This window comes from Ovis aries, chromosome 1 (genome assembly GCF_016772045.2).
Source record: "Ovis aries strain OAR_USU_Benz2616 breed Rambouillet chromosome 1, ARS-UI_Ramb_v3.0, whole genome shotgun sequence".
Lineage (NCBI taxonomy): Eukaryota > Metazoa > Chordata > Mammalia > Artiodactyla > Bovidae > Ovis > Ovis aries.
In genome coordinates, this window is record NC_056054.1 from 217,989,730 (window position 1) to 218,014,060 (window position 24,331).

General features: G+C 42.0%; 1 protein-coding gene across 6 annotated transcripts in view; it reads right to left on the reverse strand.

The window, feature by feature from the left end:
* Positions 1-24,331, reverse strand: part of GPR160 (G protein-coupled receptor 160) — a 60,305-nt gene that overhangs the window by 30,765 nt on the left and 5,209 nt on the right. Inside the window, exon 2 of one of the 6 annotated variants that reach the window (XM_060394007.1) lies at positions 19,315-19,470. The exons of 4 other annotated variants lie outside the window; for them this stretch is intronic. The gene's annotated coding sequence lies outside the window, so the exon portion shown is untranslated. Of the gene's footprint in view, positions 1-19,314; positions 19,471-24,034; positions 24,088-24,331 lie in introns of those variants that run through there. One more of the 6 variants, XM_060394006.1, reaches the window with a different exon arrangement.

Here is a 24,331-nt window from a genome sequence, read left to right on the forward strand (position 1 = left end):
CATTGTTCAGTCTCAAGTCGTGTCTCTTTGTGACCCCATGGACTGCAGCAGGCCCGGCTTCCCTGTCCTTCACTGTCTCCTACAGTTTGTTCAAATTCATGTCCACTGAGTTGGTCGTGCTATCTATCTAACCATCTCATTCTCTGCCATCCTCTTCTCCTTTTGCCTTCAATCTTTCCCAGCGTCAGGATCTTTTCCAATGAGTTGGCTCTTCACATCAGCTGGCCACTTTAAGTACTGGAACTTTAGCAACAGTCCCTCCAATGAATATTCAGGACTGATTTCCTTTAGGATTAACTGGTTTGATCTCCTTGCTGTCCAAGGGACTCTCAAAAGTCTTCTGCAGCACCTCAATTGTCAGCCATATCATTTGCAAATATTCTCTCTCATTCAGTAAGTTGTCTATTTGTTTTGTAGATGGTTTCTTTATGCAAAAGCTTTTAGGTTTAATTAGGTCCCATTTGTTCCTTTCTGCTTTTATTCCTTTGCCTTAAAAGATAGATCCAAAAAGAAAAATCTACAATTTACGTCAAAGAATGTTATCCCAATGTTCTCTTCTAGGATCTTTATGGTTTCAGGTGTTACATTTAAATCTTTAATCCATTTTAAGTTTACTTTTTTAAAGGGTGAGATGAAATATTTCAATCCCATTCTTTAACATGTAGCTATCCAGTTTTCCCAGCACCATTTATTGAAGAGACTGTCTATTCTCCATTGTATATGCTTGACTACTTTGTCACAGATCAACTGACCATAGGTGTGTGAACTTATTTCTGGGTTTTCTATCCTGTTCCATTAATCTACAATCTGTTTTTGTGCTGATACAATCCTGTTTTGATCACTGTAACTTTGTAGTGTAGCTTGAATGAAGTCTGGGAAGGTGCTAGCTCCATCTAAAATTATTTGATATTCCTTTTAAGTCACTGATTTCTCCAGTGCTTAGACCAAGAACCATAGACTTCTCAGTCCCCCAGGAGTTTCAGGTCAGTGAAAAACTGGGACATAGGCAATAAATATACAGATTTTTTTTTTGACAATTGTTTTTAATTAATATTACTAGACACTCAAATGGAAGTATTTTGTCATAGCTGTAAGTCAGGTCTCCCAAGCTCAACAAGTAGGAAGCAAGACCTTTTAAGGTCAAAATCTTATTGTGCATAGTTCTGTTATCTTCACATTGATTTTTTAAAGCATGAGACTAATGGTAGAAGTTTCAGAGATTAAGAGAAGTGTTGGAGAGCAGGTAGGCTCCTCAAGTCAATTCTATCTAAATACATATGGTACTTTTCAGTTTATAAAGCATTTTATGGAGATTATTGGATTCAAACTGTCTAAATCATGCTCTTGAACCTACATCCAATGAATCAGGCCAAGATGTTGAAGTGTTAGAAATAGTAACAGTGGTCTTTTCCCTAAGTAGACATGATGAACAAGGGCCAAAAGATGAAAGAGAGACATTCACATGAACAGAATAAAGGAAAACAAATCATATAATCATATTAAGAAATGCAGAAAAAAGACTTTGACAAAATTCAACATCCATTCACAATAAAACCACTCAGGAAAGTAGGAATTGCGGGAAATTTCCTCAACCTGGTAAAGGCTATCTATTAAAAAATCTACAGCTACCATCACACTTAATTGTGAAAAACTGACCACCTTTTCCTTAAAAGAACAAGGCAAGGGGAAAAAAAGGCATAGAGATTAGAAAGGATAAAATAAAACTCTTTGTAGATGATGTTTATCTTCTCCTGCAGGAACTCCAAAATTACAACTCACTGGTGAGCAATCATCAACAGGAGAACGTTCGATCCCACCAAAAAAAGATACCCCAGGTCCAAGGAGAAAGGAGAAGCCCCAGCAAGATGGTAGGAAGGGCAAAATCATGTTTAGAATCAAACCCCATAATCGCCAAAGATGTTCAGAGGGCTGAAGCAAAACCTTGCGTGCACCAGGACCCAGAGACCCCACAGGGACTGAGCCAGACCCTCTGTTCAGCAGTGGCCTGCTGCAGGGGCAGAGGCTCTGGGTGCAGCTACCTAGGTCACACAGCCTGTGGCATAAGCGCTGTCTCTTGGAAGAGGTCGCCATTACCCCACCATAGAGCCGCCGAGTGGAGGACCCACAAACTACAGAATAATTATACCAAAGAAATTCTCATACTGTTAAGAAAGTTCTAGGGCCCACAACAGCTTTCCCAATCTGGGGATATAGGAAAGGGACTGAGAACTCCCAGAGAATTTGACTTTGGAGGCCAATGGGATGTGATTATGGAACTTACACAGGACTGGGGAAATAGACTCTTAGAGGGCACAAACAAAACCGTGTGCACACCAATCCAGGAGAAAGGAGCAGGGATCCCCCAAGAGACTGATCCAGACTTGCCTGCGAGTGTCCACGAGTCTCTGGCAGAGGCGTGGGTCAGCTGTGGCCTGCTGCAGGGTCAGGGGCACTGAGCGCGGCAGTTCCTGCACAGGATCTTTTCAAGGAGGCCACCATCATCTTCATTACCTCCACCACAGTTTGGTCCCAGATCAAACAACAGGGAAGGAACACAGCCCCGCCCTTCAACAGAAAATTGGATTAAAGATTTTTGGAGCATGGCTGCACCCATCAGAACAAGACCCAGTTTCGCTGAGTCAGTTTCTCCCATCAGGAAGCTTCCATAAGCCCCTTATCCTTCTCCATCAGAGGGCAGACAGAATGAAAACCACCATCACAGAACACTAATCAAACTGATCCCATGGATCACAGCCTTGTTGAACTCAATGAAACTATTAGTCATGCCAAGTAGGGTCACCCAAGGTGGATGGGTCATGGTGGAGAGTTCTGACAAAACACGGTCCACTGGAGAAGGGAATGGCAAACCACTTCAGTATTCTTGCCCTGAGAACCCCATGAACAGTATGAAAAGGCAAAAAGATAGGACACTGAAAGATGAACTCCCCAGGTCGGTAGGTGCCCAATATGCTACTGGAGAAGAGTGGAGAAATAACTCCAGAAACAATGAAGAGACGAAGCCAAAGTGAAAACAATGACCAGTTTTGGATGTGACTGGTGATGGAAGTGAAGTCCAATGCTATAAAGAGCAATATTGCATAGGAACCTGGAATGTTAGGTCCATGAATCAAAGTAAATTAGAAGAGGTCAAACAGGAGATGGCAAGAGTGGACTTCAACATTTTGGGAATCAGTGAACTAAAAGGGACTGATGGGCAAATTTAATTCAGATGACCATTACATCTACTACTGTGGGCAAGAATCCCTTAGAAGAAATGAGTAGCCCTCATAGTTTACAAGAGAGTTCAAAATGCAGTTCAGTTCAGTTGCTCAGTTGTGTTTGACTCTTTGGGACCCCATGCACTGCAGCACACCAGGCCTCCCTGACCATCACCAACTCCCGGAGTCCACCCAAACCCATGTCCATCGAGTCGGTGATGCCATCCAACCATCTCATCCTCTGTCATCCCCTTCTCCTCCTGCCTTCAATCTTTCCCCACATCAGGGCCTTTTCAAATGAGTCAGCTCTTCTCATCAGGTGGCCAAAGTATTGGAGTTTCAGCTTCAACATCAGTTCCTCCAATGAACACCCAGGACTGATCTCCTTTAGGATGGACTGGTTGGATCTCCTTGCAGTCCAAGGGACTCTCAAGAGTCTTCTCCAACACCACAGTTCAAAAGCATCAATACTTCGGTGCTCAGCCTTCTTTATAATCCAACTCTCATATCCATACATGACCACTGGAAAAACCATAGTCTTGACCAGACAGACCTTTGTTGCCAAAGTAATGTCTCTGCTTTTTAAATTTTATTTATTTTAATTGGAGGCTAATTACTTCACAATATTGTATTGGTTTTGCCATACACTGACATGAATCCACCATGGTGTACATGTGTTCCCCATCCTGAACCCCCTCCCACTTCCCTCTGCTTTTTAATATGCTGTCTAGGTTGGTCATAACTTTCCTTCCAAGGAGTAAGTGTCTTTTAATTTCATGGCTGCAATCACCATCTGCAGTGATTTTGGAGCCCCCAAAAATAAAGTCAGACACTGTGTCCACTGTTTCCCCATCTATTTGCCACGAAGAATGAGACCGGATGCCATGATCTTAGTTTTCTGAATGTTTAGCTTTAAGCCAACTTTTTCACTCTCTTCTTTCACTTTCATCAAGAGGCTCTTTAGTTCTTCTTCACTTTATGCCATAAGGGTGGTGTTATCTGCATATCTGAGGTTATTGATAATGCAGTTCTTGGTTGCAATCATAAAAACGACAGAATGATCTCTGTTCATTTCCAAGGCAAGCCATTCGATATCACAGTAATCCAAGTCTATGCCCCAAGCAGTAATGCTGAAGAAGCTGAACAGTCCTAAGACCTACAAGACTTTTCAGAACTAACACCCAAAATAGATGTCTTTTTCATCATAGGGGATGGAATACAAAAGAAGGAAGTCAAGAGATACCTGAAGTAACAGGCAAATGTGGCCTTGGAGTACAAAATGAAGCAAGGCAAAGACTAACAGAGGTTTGCCAAGAGAACCCACTGGTCACAGCAAACACCCTCTTCCAACAACACAAGAGAACACTCTACACATGGACGTCACCAGATGGTCAATACCAAAATCAGATTGATTATATTCTTTGCAGCCAAAGATGGAGAAGCTCTATACAGTAACCAAAACCAAGTCCAGAAGCTGACTGTGGCTCAGATCATGAACTCCTTATTGCCAAATTCAGACTTAAATTGAAGAAAGTAGGGAAAAGCACAAAACTATTCAAGTATGACCTAAAACAAATCCCTTACAATTATATAGTAGAAGTGACAAATAGATTCAAGAGATGAGATCTGATAGGAGTGCCTGAAGAACTATGGACAGAGGTTCATGACACTGTACCTCTGTGGCAGTGAACAAGACCACCCCCAGGAAAAAGAAATGCAAAAAGGCAAAATGGTTGTCTGAGGAGGCCTTACAAGTAGCTGAGAAAAGAAGCTAAAGGCAAAGGAGAAAAGGAAAGATATACCCATCTGAATGCAGAGTTCCAAAGAATAGCAAGGAGAGATAAGAAAGCATTCCTCAGTGATCAGTGCAAAAAAAATAGAGGAAAACAATAGAATGGGAAAGACTACAGATCTCTTCAAGAAAATTAGAGATACCAAGGGAACATTTCTTGCAAAAATGGGCACAATAAAGGACAGAAATGGTTTGGACCTAACAGAAGCAGAAGATATTAAGAAGAGGTGGCAAGAATACACAGAAGGACTATACAAAAAAGCCCTTCATGATTCAGATAATCACGATGGTGTGATCACCCACCTAGAGCCAGACTTCCTAAAATGCAAAGTCAGGTGGGCCTTAGGAAGCATCACTATGAACAAAGCTAGTGGAGGTGATGGAATTCCAGTTGAGCTATTTCAAATCGTAAAAGATGATGCTGGTAAAGTGCTGCACTCAGTATGTCAGCAAATTTGGAACACTCAGCAGTGGCCACAGGACTGGAAAAGGTCAGTTTTCATTCCAATCCCCAAGAAGGGCAGTGACAAAGAATGTTCAAACTACTGCGCAACTGCACTCATTTCACACGCTAGCAAAGTAATGCTCAAAATTCTCCAAGCCAGGCTTCAACAGTATGTGAAACATGAAATTCCAGATGTACAAGCTAAATTTAGAATAGGCAGAGGAAAAAGAGGTTATATTGCCAACATCCACTGGATCATAGAAAAAGCAACAGAATTCCAGAAAAACATCTATTTCAACTTTATTGATTATGCCAAAGCATAATCATGTCTATGCAGATCATAACAAACTGTAGAAAATACCAGACCACCTTACCTGCCTCCTGAGAAACCTGTGTGCAGGTCAAGAAGCAACAGTTAGAACCGGACATGGAACAACAGACTGGTTCTAAATTGGGAAAAGAGTATGTCAAAGCTGTATACTGTCACCCTGCTTATTTAACTTATATGCAGAGTATATCATGAAAAATGCTGGACTGGATGAAGCACAGGGTGGAATCAAGACTGCTGGGAGATATATCAATAACCTCAGATATGCAGATGACACCACCCTTATGGCAGAAAGTGAAGAGGAACTAAAGATCCTCTTTATGAAAGTGAAAGAAGAGAGTGAAAAAGCTGACTTAAAACTCAACATTCAAAAAACAAAGATCATGGCATCTGGTCCCATCACTTCATGGCAAATAGACGGAGAAACAATGGAAACAGTGACAGACTTTATTTTCTTGGGCCCAAAATCACTGCAGATGGTGACTGCAGCCATGATCTTAAAAGACACCTGCTCCTTGGAAGAAAAGCTATGACCAACCTAGACAGCATATTAAAAAGTAGAGACATTACTTTGCCGACAAAGGTCCCTCTAGTCAAAGATATGGTTTTTCCAATAGTCATGTTGGATGTGAGAGTTGGATTATAAAGAAAGCTGAGCACCAAATAATTGATGCTTTTGAACTGTGGTGTTGGAGAAGACTCTTGAGAGTTCCTTGGACAGCAAAGAGAGCAAACCAGTTAATCCTAAAGGAAATCAGTCCTGAATATTCATTGGAAGGACTGATGCTGAAGCTGAAACTCCAGTACTTTGGCCACCTGATATAAAGAACTGACTCCCTAGAAAAGACCCTGATGCTGGGAAAGATGGCATGCAGGAGGAGAAGGGGATGACAGAGGATGAGATGGTTGGATGGCATCACCGACTCAACAGATATGAGTTTGAGCAAGCTATGGGAGTTGGTAATGGATAGGGAAGCCTGGTGTGCTGCAGTTCATGGGGTCACAGAGTTGGACATGACTGAGCGACTGAACAGAACAGGACTAAAATGGACAAAAATGGGCAAATTTAATTCAGACGACCAATATATCTACCACTGCAGGCAAGAATCACTTAGAAGAAATGGAGTAGCCCTCATGGTCAAACACAAGCCCGAAATGCAGTACTTGGGTGCAATCTCATAAAGGAAAGAATGATCTCTGTTTCTTTCCAAGGCATGCCATTCAATATCGCCATAATTCAAGTCTATGCCTCAATCACTAATACCAAAGAAGCTGAAGTTGACAGTTCTATAAAGACCTACAAGACCTTCCAAAACTAACAACAAAAAATGATGACCTTTTATAATAGGGGACTGGGGCAGTCCTAAGATGGCAGAGGAATAGGACAGGGAGACTGCTTTCTCCCCCACAAATTCATCAAAAGAACATTTAAACGCTGAGTAAATTCCACAAAACAACTTATGAATGCCGGAAGAGGACATCAGGCACCCAGAAAAGCAGCACATTGTCTTCGAAAGGAGATGTTTTATCAACAGTGCTGTATAGATGGAGAAGTATTGAGGCTACTGTAAAAATTTAAGACTGAAAACCAGAAGCAGGAGGCTTAAGTCCAAATCCTGAGAACACCAGAGAACTCCTGACTCCAGGGAACATTAATCGACAAGAGCTCACCAAATGCCTCCATCCCTACACTGAAACCAAGCACCACCCAAGGGCCAACAAGTTCCAGAGCAAGACATGCCACGCAAATTCTCCAGCAACACAGAACACAGCCCTGAGCTTCAATGTACAGGCTGCTCAAAGTCACTCCAAACCCACTGACATCTCATAACTCATTACTGGACACTTCATTGCACTCCAGAGAGAAGAAATCCAGCTCTACCCACCAGAACACCAACACAAGCTTCCCTAACCAGGGAACCTTGACAAGCCACCTGTACAACCCCACCCACAGCGAGGAAACTCCACAATAAAGAGAACTCCACAAACTGCCAGAATACAGAAAGGCCACCCCAAACTCAGCAATATAAGCAAGATGAAGAGACAGAGGAATACCCAGCAGGTAAAGGAACAGGATAAATGCCCACCAAACCAAACAAAAGAGGAAGAGATAGGGAATCTACCTGATAAAGAATTCCAAATAATGATAGTGAAAATAATCCAAAATCTTGAAATAAAAATGGAATCACAGATAAATAACCTGGAGACAAGGATTGAGAAGATGCAAGAAAAGTTTAACTAGGACCTAGAAGAAATAAAAAAGAGTCAATATATAATGAATAATGCAATAAATGAGATAAAAAACACTCTGGAGGGAACAAATAGTAAAATAACAGAGGCAGAAGATAGGATTAGTGAATTAGAAGATAGAATGGTAGAAATAAATGAATCAGAGAGGAAAAAAGAAAAACGAATTAAAAGAAATAAGGACAATCTCAGAGACCTCCAGGACAATGTTAAATGCCCCAACATTCGAATCATAGGAGTCCCAGAAGAAGAAGACAAAAAGAAAGACCATGAGAAAATATCTGAGGAGATAATAGTTGAAAACTTCCCTAAAATGGGGAAGGAAATAATCACCCAAGTCCAAGAAACCCAGAGAGTCCCAAACAGGATAAACCCAAGGCGAAACACCCCAAGACACATATTAATCAAATTAACAAAGATCAAACACAAAGAACAAATATTAAAAGCAGCAAGGGAAAAACAACAAATAACACACAAGGGGATTCCCATAAGGATAACAGCTGATCTTTCAACAGAAACTCTACAGGCCAGAAGGGAATGGCAGGACATACTCAAAGTGATGAAAGAAAATAACCTACAGCCCAGATTACTGAACCCAGCAAGGATCTCATTCAAATATGAAGGAGAAATCAAAAGCTTTACAGACAAGCAAAAGCTGAGAGAATTCAGCACCACCAAACCAGCTCTCCAACAAATGCTAAAGGATCTTCTCTAGACAGGAAACACAAAAAGGGTGTATAAACTCAAACCCAAAACAATAAATGGCAATGGGATCATACTTATCAATAATTACCTTAAACATAAATGGGTTGAATGCCCCAACCAAAGACTGGCTGAACAGATAAAAAAACAAGACCCCTATATATGTTGTCTACAAGAGACCCATGTCAAAACAGGGGACATATACAGACTGAAAGTGAAGGGCTGGAAAAAGATATTCCACGCAAATAGAGACCAAAAGAAAGCAGGAGTAGCAATACTCATATCAGATAAAATAGACTTTAAAACAAAGGCTGAGAAAAGAGACAAAGAAGGACACTACATAATGGTCAAAGGATCAATCCAAGAAGAAGATATAACAATTATAAATACATATGCACCCAACATAGGAGCACCACAATATGTAAGACAAATGCTAACAAGTATGAAAGGGGAAATTAACAATAACTATAATAGGGGACTGGAATGCAAAAGTAGGAAGTCAAGAGATACGTGGAGTAATAGACAAGTTTGGCCTTGGAGTAAAAAGTGAAGCAGGGCAAAGCCTAACAGAGTCTTGACAAGAGAATGCACTGGTCATAGCAAATACCCTCCTCCAACAACACAAAAGATGACTCTACACATTATAGCACCAGATGGTCAATACTGAAATCAGACTGATTATATTCTTTGCAGCCAAAGATGGGGAAGCTGTATACAGTCAGCAAAAAACGGACGAGGAGCTGACTGTGGCTCAGATCATAAACTCCTTATTGCAAAATTCAGACTTATATTAAAGAAAGTAGGGAAAACCACTGGGGCTTATCAGGTGGCCCAGGTGGTAAAGAACCTGCTTGCCAATGCAGGAGATGAAAGAGACCTGGGTGTGATCCCTGGGTCAGGAAGATTCCCTGGAGGAGGGCATGGCAACCCACTCTAGTACTCTTGCCTGTAGAATCCCATGGACAGAGGAGCCTGGTGGGCTACAGCCCATAGGGTTGCAAAGAGCTGGACATGACTGAAGCAACTTAGCACACATGCACAGCTCAGGGAACACTACTAGGCCATTCAGGCATATCTAAATCAAATTCCTTATGATTATACAGTGGAAGTGACATATTCAAGGGATTATATCTGATAGACAGAATGTCTGAAGAACTATGGATGGAGGTTCCTAACACTGTACAGGAGGTGGTGATCAAAATCATCCCTAAGAAAAAAGAAATGCAAAAAGGCAAAGTGGTTGTCTGAGGAGGCCTTACAAATAGCTGAGAAACGAAGAGAAGCAAAAGGCAAAGGAGAAAAGGAAAGATATACTCCTCTGAATGCAGAGTTCCAAAGAATAGATAAGAAAGATAAGAGATAAGAAGAAAGATAAGAGATAAGTTCCAAAGGAGAGATAAGAAAGGCTTCTTTAGGAACAATGCAAAGAAATAGAAGAAAACAATAGTCTGGGAAAGATTAACAATCCTTTCAAGAAAATCAGAGATACCAAGGGAACATTTCATGCAAAGTTGGGCACAATAAAGGAGAGAAATGGTATGGAACTAACAGAAGCAGAAGATATTAAGAAGAGGTGGCAAGAATACACAGAAGATTGTACAAGTAGTTGTTAATGAGCTGGATGCCACGATGGTATGATCACAAACCTAGAGCCAGACATCCTGGAGTGTGAAGTCAAGTGGGCCTTAGCATCATTACAAACAAATCTAGTGGAGATGATGGAATTCCAGCTGAGCTACTGCAAAGCCTAAAAGATGATGCTGTTAAAGTGTTGATGCTATACTCAATATGCCAGCAAATTTAGAAAACTCAGCAGTAGCCACATGACTGGAAAAGGTCAGTTTCATTCCAATGCCAAAGAATGTTCAAGTCAGCCAGTCAGTTCAGTCGCTCAGTCGTGTCTGACTCTTTGCAACCCCATGAACTGCAGCATGCCAGGCATCCCTGTCCTTCACCAGCTCCCGGAGTTCACTGAAACTCACGTCCATCAAGTTGGTGATGCCATCCAGCCATCTCATCCTTTGTCGTCTCCTTCTCCTCCTGCCCCCAATCCCTCCCAGCATCAGGGTCTTTTCCAATGAGTCAACTCTTCGCATGAGGTGGCCAAAGTACTGGAGCTTCAGCTTTAGCATCATTCCTTCCAAAGAACAACCAGGACCAATCTCCTTTAGAATGGACTGGTTGGATCTCCTTGCAGTCCAAGGGACTCTCAAGAGTCTTCTCCAACACCACAGTTCAAAAGCATCAATTCTTCGGCGCTCAGCTTTCTTCACAGTCCAACTCTCACATCCATACATGACCACAGGAAAAACCATAGCCTTGACTAGATGGACCTTTGTTGGCAAAGTAATGTCTCTGCTTTTCAATATGCTATCTGGGTTAGTCATAACTTTCCTTCCAAGGAATAAGCGTCTTTCATGGCTGCAGTCACCATCTGCAGTGATTTTGGAGCCCCCCAAAATAAAGTCTGACACTGTTTCCACTGTTTCCCCATCTATTTCCCATGAAGTGATGGGACCAGATGCCATGATCTTCGTTTTCTGAATGTTGAGCTTTAAGCCAACTTTTTCACTCTCCTCTTTCACTTTCATCAAGAGGCTTTTTAGCTCCTCTTCACTTTCAGCCATAAGGGTGGTGTCATCTGCATATCTGAGGTTATTGATATTTCTCCTGGCAATCTTGATTCCGGCTTGTGCTTCTTCCAGCCCAGCGTTTCTCATGATGTACTCTGCATATAAGTTAAATAAGCAGGGTGACAATATACAGCCTTGACGTACTCCTTTTCCTATTTGGAACCAGTCTGTTGTTCCATGTCTGGTTCTAACTGTTGCTTCCTGACCTGCATATGGGTTTCTCAAGAGGCAGGTCAGGTGGTCTGTATTCCCATCTCTCTCAGAATTTTCCACAGTTTATCTATTGCACTCATTTCACATGCTGGCAAGGTAATGTTCAAAATCCTTCAAGCCAGGCTTCAATAATACGTGAACTGAGACTTTCCAGATATACAAGCTGCATTTAGAAAAGGCAGAGGAACCAGAGATCAAATTGCCAACATCTGCTGGATCATAGAAAAAGCAAGGGAATTCCAGAAAAACATCTACTTCTGCTTCATTGACTATGCTAAAGCCTTTGACTATGTAGATCACAACAAACTATAGAAAATTCTTCAAGAGATAGGAATACCAGACCACCTTACCTGCCTCCTAAGAAACCTGTATGCAGGTCAAGAAGCCACAGTTAGAACCAGACATGGAACAACAGACTGGTTCTAAACTGGGAAAGGAGTACACCAAGGCTGTATATTGTCACTCTGCTTATTTAACTTATATGCTGAGTACATCATGATAAATGCTGGACTGGTTGAAGCACAAGCTGGAAATAAGACTGCTGGGAGAAATATCAATAACCTCAGATATACAGATGACACCACCCTTATGACAGATAGTGAAGAGGAACTAAAGACCCTCTTGATGAAGGTGAAAGAGAAGAGTGAAAAAACTGCCCTAAAAGTCAACATTCAAAAAACAAAGATCATGGCATCTGGTCCCATCACTTCACAGCAAATAGATGGGGAAAACATGGAAACAGTGACAGACTTTATTTTCTTGGCTCCAAAATCACTGTGCACGGTGACTGCAGCCATGAAATTAAAAGACGCTTGTTCCCTGGTGGGGGGTAAAAAAAACAAAACAAAACACACTTGCTTCTTGAAAGAAAAGCTACGACCAACATAGACAGCGTATTAAAAGGAAGAGACATCACTTTGCCTACAAAGGTCTGTATAGTCAAAGCTATGGTTTTTCCGGTAGTCATGAACAGATCTGAGAGGTAGACCATAAAGAAGGCTGAGCAATGCTTTCAAACTGTGATGCTGGAGAACTCTTGAGAGTCCACTGGACAGCAAGGAAATCAAACCAGTCCATCCTAAAGGAAATTAGTCCTGAATATTCTTTGGAAGGATTGAGGCTGAATAGTTTGGCCACTTGATGTGAAAAGCCAACTCATTGGAAAAGACTCTGATGGTGGGAAAGAAAGGAGAATGAGGTGACAGAGGATGAGATGACTGGATGGCATCTTCAACTCAATGGACATGACTTTGAACAAATTCTGGGAGATAGTGAAGGACAGGGAAGGTTGGCGTGCTGCAGTCCATGGGATCACAAATAGTTGAACACAGCTGAGTGACTGAACAACAACAATATATATAGAAAATCCTAAGGCATCTACCCAAAACTTACTGGAATTGCTAAGTGACTTCAGTAAGATTGCAGATCAATTTTTAAAACTGTATGTATGTATGTGTATATAGATACAGACACAACAAAATGTGCAAATGTAAAAATTGCCATTCACAATAGACTTTGTGTAAAAGCATTCTCTTGTCCTACTCTTTATTTATCTGGCTGCATCAGGTCTTAGCTGTGGCACACAGAACCTTTCATTGCAGTGCGCAGACTCTCCAGGTGTGGCATGTGGGCGCCCCAGTTGTGGCTCATAGTCTCTAAAGAATTCAGTCTTTAGTAGTTGTGGCACACTGGCGAAGTTACCCCACAGTATGTGGGATCTTAGTTCCATGACCAGGGATCCCTGCACGGGCATCCAGGCATCCCCTGCACGGCAAGGGGGATTCTTAACCACTAGCCCCCAGGGAATTACACACACTAGATTTTAAGACTCTAAAATGTAAAAAAAAAAAAAAAGTAGGGATAAATCTTTTAAAATATGTACAAACCATCAATACTAAAAGCTATAAAACACTGCTGAGAGAAACTAAAGATGTAAATAAATGACAAGATATACCATGTCTGTGGAAGATTAATACTCTTAAGATCTCAATTCTTCCAAAATCGGTAGATTCAGTGTTGTCCTGATCATAATCCAACCAGGCTTTTTTGTAGAAATTGACAAGTCGATTCTAAGATGTATATGAAAATGCGAAAGACTCACTTTGCTGTACAGCAGAAACTAACACGACATTGTAAAGCAACTATCCTCCAATAAAAATCAATTTAAAAAAGAAAGAAAACGCAAAGGGCCAGAATAGTTGAAAATTTTTGAAAAAGAACAAAGTTGAAAGGCTTACACTACCTTGATTTTAAGACTGATAAACTACAGAGCTGAAGACGGTGTAGTACTAGCTTAAGAACAAACATAGCAGAGTAGAGAGTTCCAACAGTGCACTTGATTTACAAGGAAGTATCAAGGCAATTTGATATGAACTCCAGGAGTTGGTGATGGACAGGGGGGCCTGGCGTGCTGCAGTTCATGGGGTCACAGAGTCGGACACGACTGAGCAACTGAACTGAACTGAACTGATCAAGGCAATTTAATGGAGGAAAGCCTTTTCAATAAATGGTTCTATATCAAATGTATATCAAATGCATAACTGTATGAAAAAGAAGGAGCTCAATCACACCATACTCAATAATTAATTTGGGACTGATCATAGGCCTAAACATAAAAGCTAAGACTCTAAAGCCTCTAGAAGGAAAACAAAGAAGAAAATCTTTGCAACCTTGGGGGTAGGTAGAGAATTATTAAGCAAACACAAAAGCAACAACCATAAAAGAAAAAATTAAGAAGAAAACTCATTAAAATCTTTATATAAGAAAATGAAAAAGCAAGAGACACACTGGGGGAAAATATTCACTATACAAACATCTAACAAAGGATGTGTGCTCAGACTACCAGGCAGTCTATCTACCTACCTATCAATAGTGCCTAAAATCAATAATAAAAAGACAAACTATTCAAAACAAAAATGTGGCAAAACACTTGAAAAGACAGTTCAAAATGAAAATGAACAAATGGTCAACAGCATGTGAAAAGATGCTCAACATCATTAGTCATCAGGAAAAAGATAATTAAAAGCACGTAGCCATTCAATTTCACATCCATCAAGATGGCTAAAATAAGACGAGTATCAAATGTTAGAAAAGATACAAGAGTATTAAATGGTACAACGCCTTGGAAAAGTATGACATTTAAATACACATCTATCCTATGATCCAGTACTCCTACTCCTAGATATTTGCTAAACTAAAATACATGTCCACAAAGAAACTGGTATGAAACTACCAAAAATACCAAATGCTAGTGAGTTACGTAGAGCAACAGGAACTCTCACTGCTGGTGGAAATATGGTACAGCCACTTAGGACAGTTTATCTTGGCAGTTTCTTACAGAATTAAACATATTCTTATCATAAGATCCAGCAGTTGCCCTCCATGGTATTTACACAAAGGAGTGTAAAACTTTTGTCCACACAAAAGCCTACACACAAGCCGTTACAGCAGCTCCATTCATAATTGCCAAAAGTTGGAAGAAACCAAGCTATCCTTCAGAAAGTAGATAAATTTATTACTCAGCATTAAAAAATAAGAGAAGGCTATCAAACCGTAAAAAGACATGGAGGAACCTTAAAAATGCATTTACCAGGTGAAAGAAGCCTATCTGAAAAAGTTATATACCATATGATTCCAACTATATGACATTCTGGAAAAGGCAAGACTATGGAGATGGCAAAAAGATGAGTATGCCAAGGGTTAGAGGGGAGGAAGGGATGAACAGGTGGGGCACAAAGTATTTCCAGTATTACTCTGTATGGTGCTATAATGGTGAATACATGTCATTATACACCTGTCCAAACCCATCGAATGTACAATACCAGGAGAGAACTGTGATGTAAACTATGGACTTTGGGTGATTATGATGTGCCAATGCAGGTTCATTTTGTAACAAACGTACCACCTCTGGAGATGTTGATAATAAAGCAACACATACAAGGAGACAGGAAATATACGGGATATCTCTCTGGGAAATTGTACGATGGCTCAATTTTGTTCTGAATTTAAAATTGTTCTAGAAGATAAAGTCTATTAAAAAAAAAAAAGATTGCACATAGTTAGGAAATATTTCCTAGATATGTAATTAGTGCAAGCCATAAAAGAAAAGAAATTGCTGTCTTAGACTTTATCAAAATTGAAAACTTTTCTCTTTAAAAGGTATCGTTAAGAAAATAAAAAGTCATAGATTTACAGAAAATATCTGCATGTCATACACGTATGATAAAACCCTTGCCTCTAGAGTTTTTTTAAATTTGCATATTCTTATTCAAAGATATTTGACTATTTCAAAGAACATAAAAAGGTTTTGAAACTCTGTATGATGATGACAACCCAATTAAAAACTGGGCAAAAGATTTAACTAGATATTTCACCAAAGCAGATACACAAATGATAAATAATAATGGTAAAGAATCTGCCTGCAATGCAGGAGACCTGGGTTCAATCCCTGGGTTGAAGATCCCCTGGAGAAGGGAATGGCTACTCACTCCAGTATTCTTGCCTGGGAAATCCCATGGACAGAGAAGCCTAGTGGGCTACAGTCCATGGCGTTGTGAAGAGTTAGACACAACTAAGCAACTAACACTTTCACTTTCTTTAAAAAAAAAAAAAAAGGGCACATGGAAAGGTGCTAATCATCATTAGTCACTGTTGTTGTTCAGACCCTAAGTCGTGTCCGACTCTGCGACCCCATGGACTGCAGCACACCAGGCTTCCCTGTTCGTTACTATCTCCCAATTCATGTTGGTCCAATTCATGTTCATTGAGTTGGTGATGCCATCCAACCATCTCAACCTCTGTCGTCCCCTTCTCCTGCCCTCAATCGTTCCCAGCATCAGGGTCTTTTCCAGTGAGTCAGCTCTTCTCATCACATGACCAAAGTACTGGAGCTTCAGCAGAAGTCCTTCTAATGAATATTCAGGGTTGATCTCCTTTAAGATTAACTGGTTTGATCTCCCTGCTATCTAAGGGACTCACAAGAGTCTTCTCCAGCACAATTTGAAAGCATCAATTCTTTAGCACTCAGCCTTCTTTATGGTCCAACTCTTACATCCACACATGACTACTGGAAAAACCATAGCTGTGACTATATGGACCTTTGTCAGCAAAGCGATGTCTCTTCTTTTTTTAGTATGCTGTCGAGATTTTTCATTAGTCATTAGGGAAATGTAAATTTAAACTTTAATAAGGGAATTCCCTGGCAGTCCAGTGGTAAAGACTCTGAACTTCCACTGCAGGGGGCATGGGTTCAATCTCTGGTTGGGGAACTAATCCTGGCAAGCAAGCTGAGTGGTGCAGCCAAAAAAACATAAACATAAACTGTAATAAGATACCCTCATATATCCATGAGAATGGCTATGATAAAAAACTAACAATATCGAGTGTTGGCAAGAACATGGAGAAATCAAAACCATCATACATTGTTGGTGTGACTCTAATGTTGTATAGCCACTTTTGGAAAACAGTTTACTTTAAAAGTTAAACATAAACTTACCATAGAATCTAGTAATTACACTCCTAAGAATCTATCCAGGATAAATAAAAATGTAGAACCCCATACATCTTACGTGAATGTTCAGAGAAACATTATTTATAATAGCCAAAAACCAGAAACAATTTAAATGTTCATCAACTAATGAAGAAATAAAATGTGGTACACCCATAAAACTGAATACTATTCAATGATACAAAGGAAGAAGCTACTGATAAGTGAAAGTTGCTCAGTCATGTCTGACTCTTTGGAACCCCATGGACTATACAGTCCATGGAATTCTCCAGCCAGAATACTGGAGTGGGTGTGTGTGTGTGTTAGTCGCTCAGTCGTGCCCGACTCTTTGCGACCCCATGGACAGTAATCCACCATGTTCCTCTGTCCATGAGATTTTCCAGGCAAGGATACTGGAGTGGGTTGCCATTTCCTTCTCCAGGGATCTTCCCAACCCAGGGATCGAACCCGGGTCTCCTGTACTGCAGGTAAATTCTTTACCAACTGAGCTACAAGGGAAGCCCCCCTTTCCCTTTTCCAGAGGCTCTTCCCAACCCAGAGATCGAACTCAGATCTCCCGCTTTGCAGGCAGATTCTTTACCAGCTCAGTCACAAGGGAAGCCCAAGAATACTGGCGTGGGTAGCCTATCCCTTCTCCAGCAGATCTTCCCCACCCAGGAATCGAACCAGGGTCTCCTGCATTGCAGGTGGATTCTTTACTGACTGAGCTAAAATTGATGAACTTCAAAAATATTCTGCTAAGTGAAAGAAACAAGACACCAAAAACCTATATATACTAGGATTCTATTTATAGGAAACATCCAGAAAAGGCAAGAGACAGAAAGCAGATCAATGGCTGCCTGGGTTTAGGAGTAGGGACTAAGTTAGTATGAGGGAACTTTGGGAGTGACAGCTGTACAAGTCTATAACAATAAAAGAATTGTACACTTACGATGGCTGGATTTCATGGTATGCAAACTGCACCTCAATAAAACTTTATTTTTTAAAAAGCACTTGTAAAAGAAAGTTCACAGCAGTTTTCTTCATTTAAACCCCAAACTGAAAACCTAAATGGCCTTCCAAGAATAGATGAGTTAATGGTGGTATAATCAAGCAGTGGAATACAAGCTATTATAACAGCCATCGTAAAGAACATACTGAAACACACAATATGCACGACGCTCACAAGCATTATGCTGACAAAAGACGCCACTTTTGTTTTGCTATTGTATACTGTATCTCATTCATAAAAGTCTGTTTGCTGTAGACAAACTCTGAATCAAGCACACTTATGTCCAGAAGGTATGGTATGTGCATGTCTATCTGAAAATCATAATGTGTCAAGTAGTTAATATAAATGAGTGGCCAATGATTTAATATTCAGTTTAAAAAATGTTTTAATTATATCAAATGATAGACACATATATTTAACATGTATATGTTATTTAACATAATCAAACTCATTGTTTGCATATTTATTCACTGACCTACTCCAAACATATTTATAAAGGGCCAAAATATATTCCTGGCACCCAAGTTCAAACTGTGCCTCAGTCACAAAAACGATGTTGATATTTCACTTTTTCTTCATGACAGATCTGAGTGTACCTTTCAGTACACACAATTTAACATGAATTTCCTGGTGCGCTCCCGGGAGGAAAAGTGTCAGGTGGCCCAACAGTCCCAGATTCATGAAGCCAAAACAAGTTTGGTACCAGTCAGGTCCAGGAGGTTCAGGACCAGTAAGTGAGGCTGTCACATCAGGCCTCCACTAACTAACTTCACGTCCCGCTGCTCCACTGCAAGGCAAGTGAAAACATGCAGACTACACCCTGAGGAGCTATTACAATTCAGAACTCTGGCCAAGAGGAAGAAACCGTCACAGGCAGTCACCCATCTTTCAGGAAACTCCCCTCTCCCTCCCCAAACCTCCAGGAGTCCCACTTAGAACCTGCTCTGAGCGGGGCCTTGATGCGCACGATGACAAACAAGGCATGCTTGCTGCTCCCCAGAGAATGTGTCTGCAGACCACACTGTCCAGTGCCTGGGAGGGTATCTGTCAGGGTCCTTCCTATACTCCTGTTGCCTTTTAAACACTGTTTAGAAGGTCTGTGCCTTTTGATCCAGGATTCATCACAAGGAAATAATCAGAGCTGAAGGAAGTAAGCATAGCCTGAGCAGCTCACTTCGGCATACTTACAATAGCCTACAGAACACTCCCACCCCAAATGGATCGGAACAATTCAAATACCTCACAAGAGTTCAGTTCGGTCGCTCAGTCATGTCCAACTCTTTGCAACCCCATGGACTGCAGGACGTCAGGGTTCCCTGTCCTTTACCATCTCCTGGAGTTTGCTCACTCATATTCATAAAGTCGGTGATGCCATCCAATCGTCCCCTTTTCTTCCTGTTCCTCGCAACAGAGAAATAGTCATAATCCATTTGACTTAATTCATACTCAAATGAATTATGACAGTCCTAAGATGGACTACTATCTGCAGCCGTGAAAGATAAGCTCTTCAGAAAGATTAAAGAACCAGAAAATGCTGACAATACAATGTTAGATGACAGAAGCGAGATAAAAGCAGTATATATCAAGGTTTCTCACATGGGGAGACACTGTGGTGAAAACTCCCCATGCCACTCAGACACTCAGCTGATCCCTGAGCATCAGTGTTACTGAGGGGAGTGAGCTGGTGTGCTCAGACAGCCTTGACGGTAGGGGATGGGAGGATGGCAACCAGTGGTGGATACAGAATTATCCCAATATTGGGTAAACAGGAAAAACATATGAACATACGCAGATCAGAGGTAATTAATGCCAGGCCACCTGTGATTGGTAAGGTCATGGCCTTGTAGACCAACACTTCTCAAGCATGAATGTAGATTCTGTGAAAAGCTGGATTGTGGTTCACTATGTCTGGCGTCGGAGAAGGCAATGGCACCCTACTCCAGTACTCTTGCCTGGAAAATCCCATGGACGGAGGAGCCTGGTGGGCTACAGTCCATGAGGCCGCTAAGAGTCGGACACAACTGAGAGACTTCACTTTCACTTTTCACCTTCATGCTTTGGAGAAGGAAATGGCAACCCACTCCAGCGTTCTTGCCTGGAGAATCCCAGGGACGGGGGAGCCTGGTAGGAGGCCGTCTATGGGATCACACAGAGTTGGACACGACTGAAGTGGCTTGGCGGCGGCAGTAGCATGCCTGGCGTGGGGCTGAGGTTCTGTACTTATAACAAGCTCCCAATGCAGCTGGTCCACAGGCCACACAGGCTGCAGACTGCACTTCCTGGAGGGACAGATCCAAGCTAGGCTTGCAGGGACTAGGTGAGTATATGGATGTGCGTTTACTTTTTTAGAATCTTCTATGCTTACTAGGTTTTCCACAATGAAAATTCATTGCTTTCGTAATCAGAAAGAAAACCTTTTACTATTCAAAACCTTTGACTCACACCACTAACAAGAAATGCTGGAAAGGGTGTGGAAAAAAGAAAACCCTCCTACACTGTTGGTAAGAATGTAAATTGGTACAGCCATTATGGAAAACAGCATGGAGTGTCCTGAAAAAACTAAACACAGAGCTACCATACGATTCAGCAATCCCACTCCTGGGCGTATATCTGGACAAAACTTGAATTCCAAAAGATACCACTGGCGGCTCGATGGTAAAGAATCCACCCGCCAATGCAGGAGACATGGTTTTTAATCCCTGATCCAGGAAGATCCTACATGCTGTGCAGCAACTGAGCCTGCACACCGCAACTATGGAGCCTGTGCTCCACAGCCCAGGAGTCACAGCTAATGAAAGTGAAGCCCACACACCGTGTGCTCTGCAACCAGAGAGGCCACCATAGGGAGAAGCCCTCGCACCAGAACTAGAGGAGGGCCCCGCTCGCCACAACTGGAGACGAGCCCACGCAGCACTGAGACCCAGCACAGCCAACACAAATAATTTTAAAAGACACATGTACCCCAGTGTTCACAGCAGCACTGTTTAGAACAGCCAAGACATGGAAGCAACCTAAATGTCCAACAACAAATGAATGGATAAAGATGCGGTATCCCTGTAAAATGGAATATTACTCAGTCATAAAAAGAATAAAATAATGCCATTGGCAGCAACATGGAGGGATCTAGAGATGATCATATTAAATGAAATAAGTCAGACAAAAGCAAATATCATATGGTATCGCTTATATGTGCAAGCTAAAATATGGCACAAATGAGCTTACCTAAGAAACAGAAATGGACTCACTGCCAAGGGGGAGGAGACGAGGGGAGCGATGGATTCAAAGTTTGGAATTAGCAGGTGCAAACTAGTATATACAGGATGTAAAAAAAGTTCTACTCTATAACACAAGGAACTACACCCAATATCCTATAATAAACCATAATGGAAAAGAATAAGAAAAAGAAATTTTATACATATATATAACTGAGTCACTGTGCTGTACGCCTGAATCTAACACAACATGCAAATTAACTCTATGTCAGTAAACAAAAAACAAAAAAACCTTCGACTTACTAATCATTTTTATAAAACTCCATCCCAGGTAATTCCCTGATGGTCCAGCGGTTGGGACTCTGCATATCCACTGCAAGGGGCCCGGGTTCAATCCCTGGTGTAGGAACTAAGATCCCACAAGCGAAAAAAAGAAAGAAACCCATCCCAAATAACAGGAAATGAAACTGAAAGGTAAATGCTGTTTCTCCTCACAATACTGCTGACACCAAATATGTGGGTTTGTCCACACCAAGCAGTTCTGACAGTAACTGCCCAGAGTGAGTACAGAGCTCACTCTTGTGGACTGAGTGAGACTGCTTTCCTCTTCAGGTGGCCGCTGAAAGTCCCTGCTCTCACCTGTACCTTCTACCAAGTGCTTATAAATCAGTGGTTCCCATGACCCCCTCCTCCGGCTCGATTATTTGCTTCAGTGGCTCACAGAATTTAGGGAAACATTTTACTGACAATTACTGGTTTACTATAAGTGATACAACTCAGGAACAGCCAAAGGGAAGAGATGCACAGGGCAAGGTATGGGGAAGGGGCACAAAGCTTCCCTGCGCCCTCTGGACACATGATCCTCCCAACACCTTGATGGGTTCACCAGCTCAGAAGCTCTCCAAATGCCTTTGCTTAGGGTTTTTATGGAGATTCCATTACACAGGCATGACTGATTAAATCACTGGCCATGGGTGACTGAATTCAATTCTCCAGCACCTCTTCCCTTCTGGGGGTAGCGAAGTAGGGGCTGAAAATTCCAACCCTGTAATCACATGCTTGGTTCTTCCAACAACTAGCCCCCAAATCAACCCCCAGTCTCAGCAATCAGCTCATTAGGGTAAACTCAAGTATGGTAGAAAGGGGCTTATTAAGAATAACAAAAGATGCTTCTCTCCTCAAGAGCTCATAAGCCACAGAAGTAGAACAACTCTTTACTTCTTATAGCACAGAATCGAAGGTTTACACACATTCAACTTAGAATGATTCACAACATTAAAAAATGAGCAAACACTTAGCTCTCTAATATTAAGAGAATGGCTAAAAAAGGCTAAAATAGCATGTGGTTATTATAAATGATAATAGCAAAGACATGGAAAGAATGCTATAATAAATATTAGTCTTGGTGTGACAGCTCTTAAAATGCTAACATAAAATGAATGTTTATAAAGTATTACAATTTATCAAATTTATTTTAAAAAACAAAGGCAAGGACTTCCCTGGTGGTCCAGTGGCTAGGACTCTGCACTCCCAATGAAGGGGGCCCAGGGTTTGATCCCTGATCAGGGAACTAGGTCCCACATGCTGCAACTAAGACCCAGGGCAGGCAAATAAATTTTTAAAGAAAAGAAAAACAAACAAACAAAGGCAAAACACAACTGGAAGAAAATATGTCAAAATGATGTCTTTGGGTCATTGGATAGTGGGTCATAGAGAATTTTTTTCCCTTCAACTTCTCAGAATAAAGCCGAATGGAAGAAAGGATACCAACTGGGGTGGGTGGGGGGAGATGGCAGGGGCTGGGGAGGGAAACCCCCTCCAGAACGTGAGACGGGAGCAGCTCTGTGGCCACGAGCTGGGGTGGGGAGGGCTGTGCGGGTGAAGGCTGTTCAGTAGCCCCTGGAACAACTGGCTGGGGGCGGAGGAGCAGAAAGCCCAGTTTCATGAAGGTCTAGACCCAGGCAGGAGAGGGAAGAGCTGCTCCTCCTCCGCGCTGAGCCCGCCGGCACTTCCCAGAATGGGTCTGGGCAGGAGCTGTCGATAGGGAGACCTCTGCCTCCTCTGCTTGCAGGGGACTCTGAAGGGACTGGCTACCTTCCTGGAAACAAAGGATGTTTTCAGCTCCCCGGGAACACTTCAGTTCTCCATCTCTCCCTTCCCGCCCCCAGGATGTCATCACTCCCTAGGATTCCTTAAGTGCACAAAGAACATGAATTTGGTTACCTTCTCGGATAAAGTAAACCTTTAGCCCAGTCCCCTGTTTCCATCTCTGGCCTAAACCTCGGTTCCCTCGCGTATGCCTCCTGAGAGCGAAAGGTAACAGAAACAAATGCAAACAAATAACCCCATACCACCGGTCAAAGAGCAAATTAGATAGCCCTTTTAAAACTACAAAACGCTCTGTAAATACAGATTAACAGCATCTCTATTATTTCTCCAGGTTAAAAGTAAACCTGCTGGAGCGCTTGGTCTTTTGATTTCACCACAAAAGGGCAAGTCAGACTCAGTACTTCACTGGGCCTGGGTCAAGATTTCTGTTAGTTCCTCGAAAAACATTCTCAGGAGCGTGCTTCCCCAGCTGACAGAAGAGGTACTGGACAGAACTTAGGTGGCCGCGAGCCCGGCCCCGCCTGTTCCTCCTCTGTGAAGGGGAAGCCAGGGGAATGACTCCTCTCCTTTCCAGAATCGGAGTGCATTTAATTCCCAAACAATAGGGCCAAAGCCCTGGGTCCTGGCCCTGTTCTCACCGTCAGTTCCAAGGCTGCCGCTCCAGTCCACCAAAGCCCTGTTGACAGCTGTCATGGAGAACGGTTCCCAAGGCCACAAGGCAGGCCAGGCTCCCTCTGGAAACAGAGAGGTCAGAGCTGGAACTCGTTTCTACCCTGAGGCCTGCCTTCTAAAATTCTGGGGGAAAATCCCCCATATAAAGGTAAAAGCAAAGAAGACAGGGCTTCAACGACAACAGCAGTCAACCTCACCCTCGTAGCCGCAGGAGGTGGGCATTATTAGCACTAACATTTTACACAGAAGGCAGCTGAAGGGCA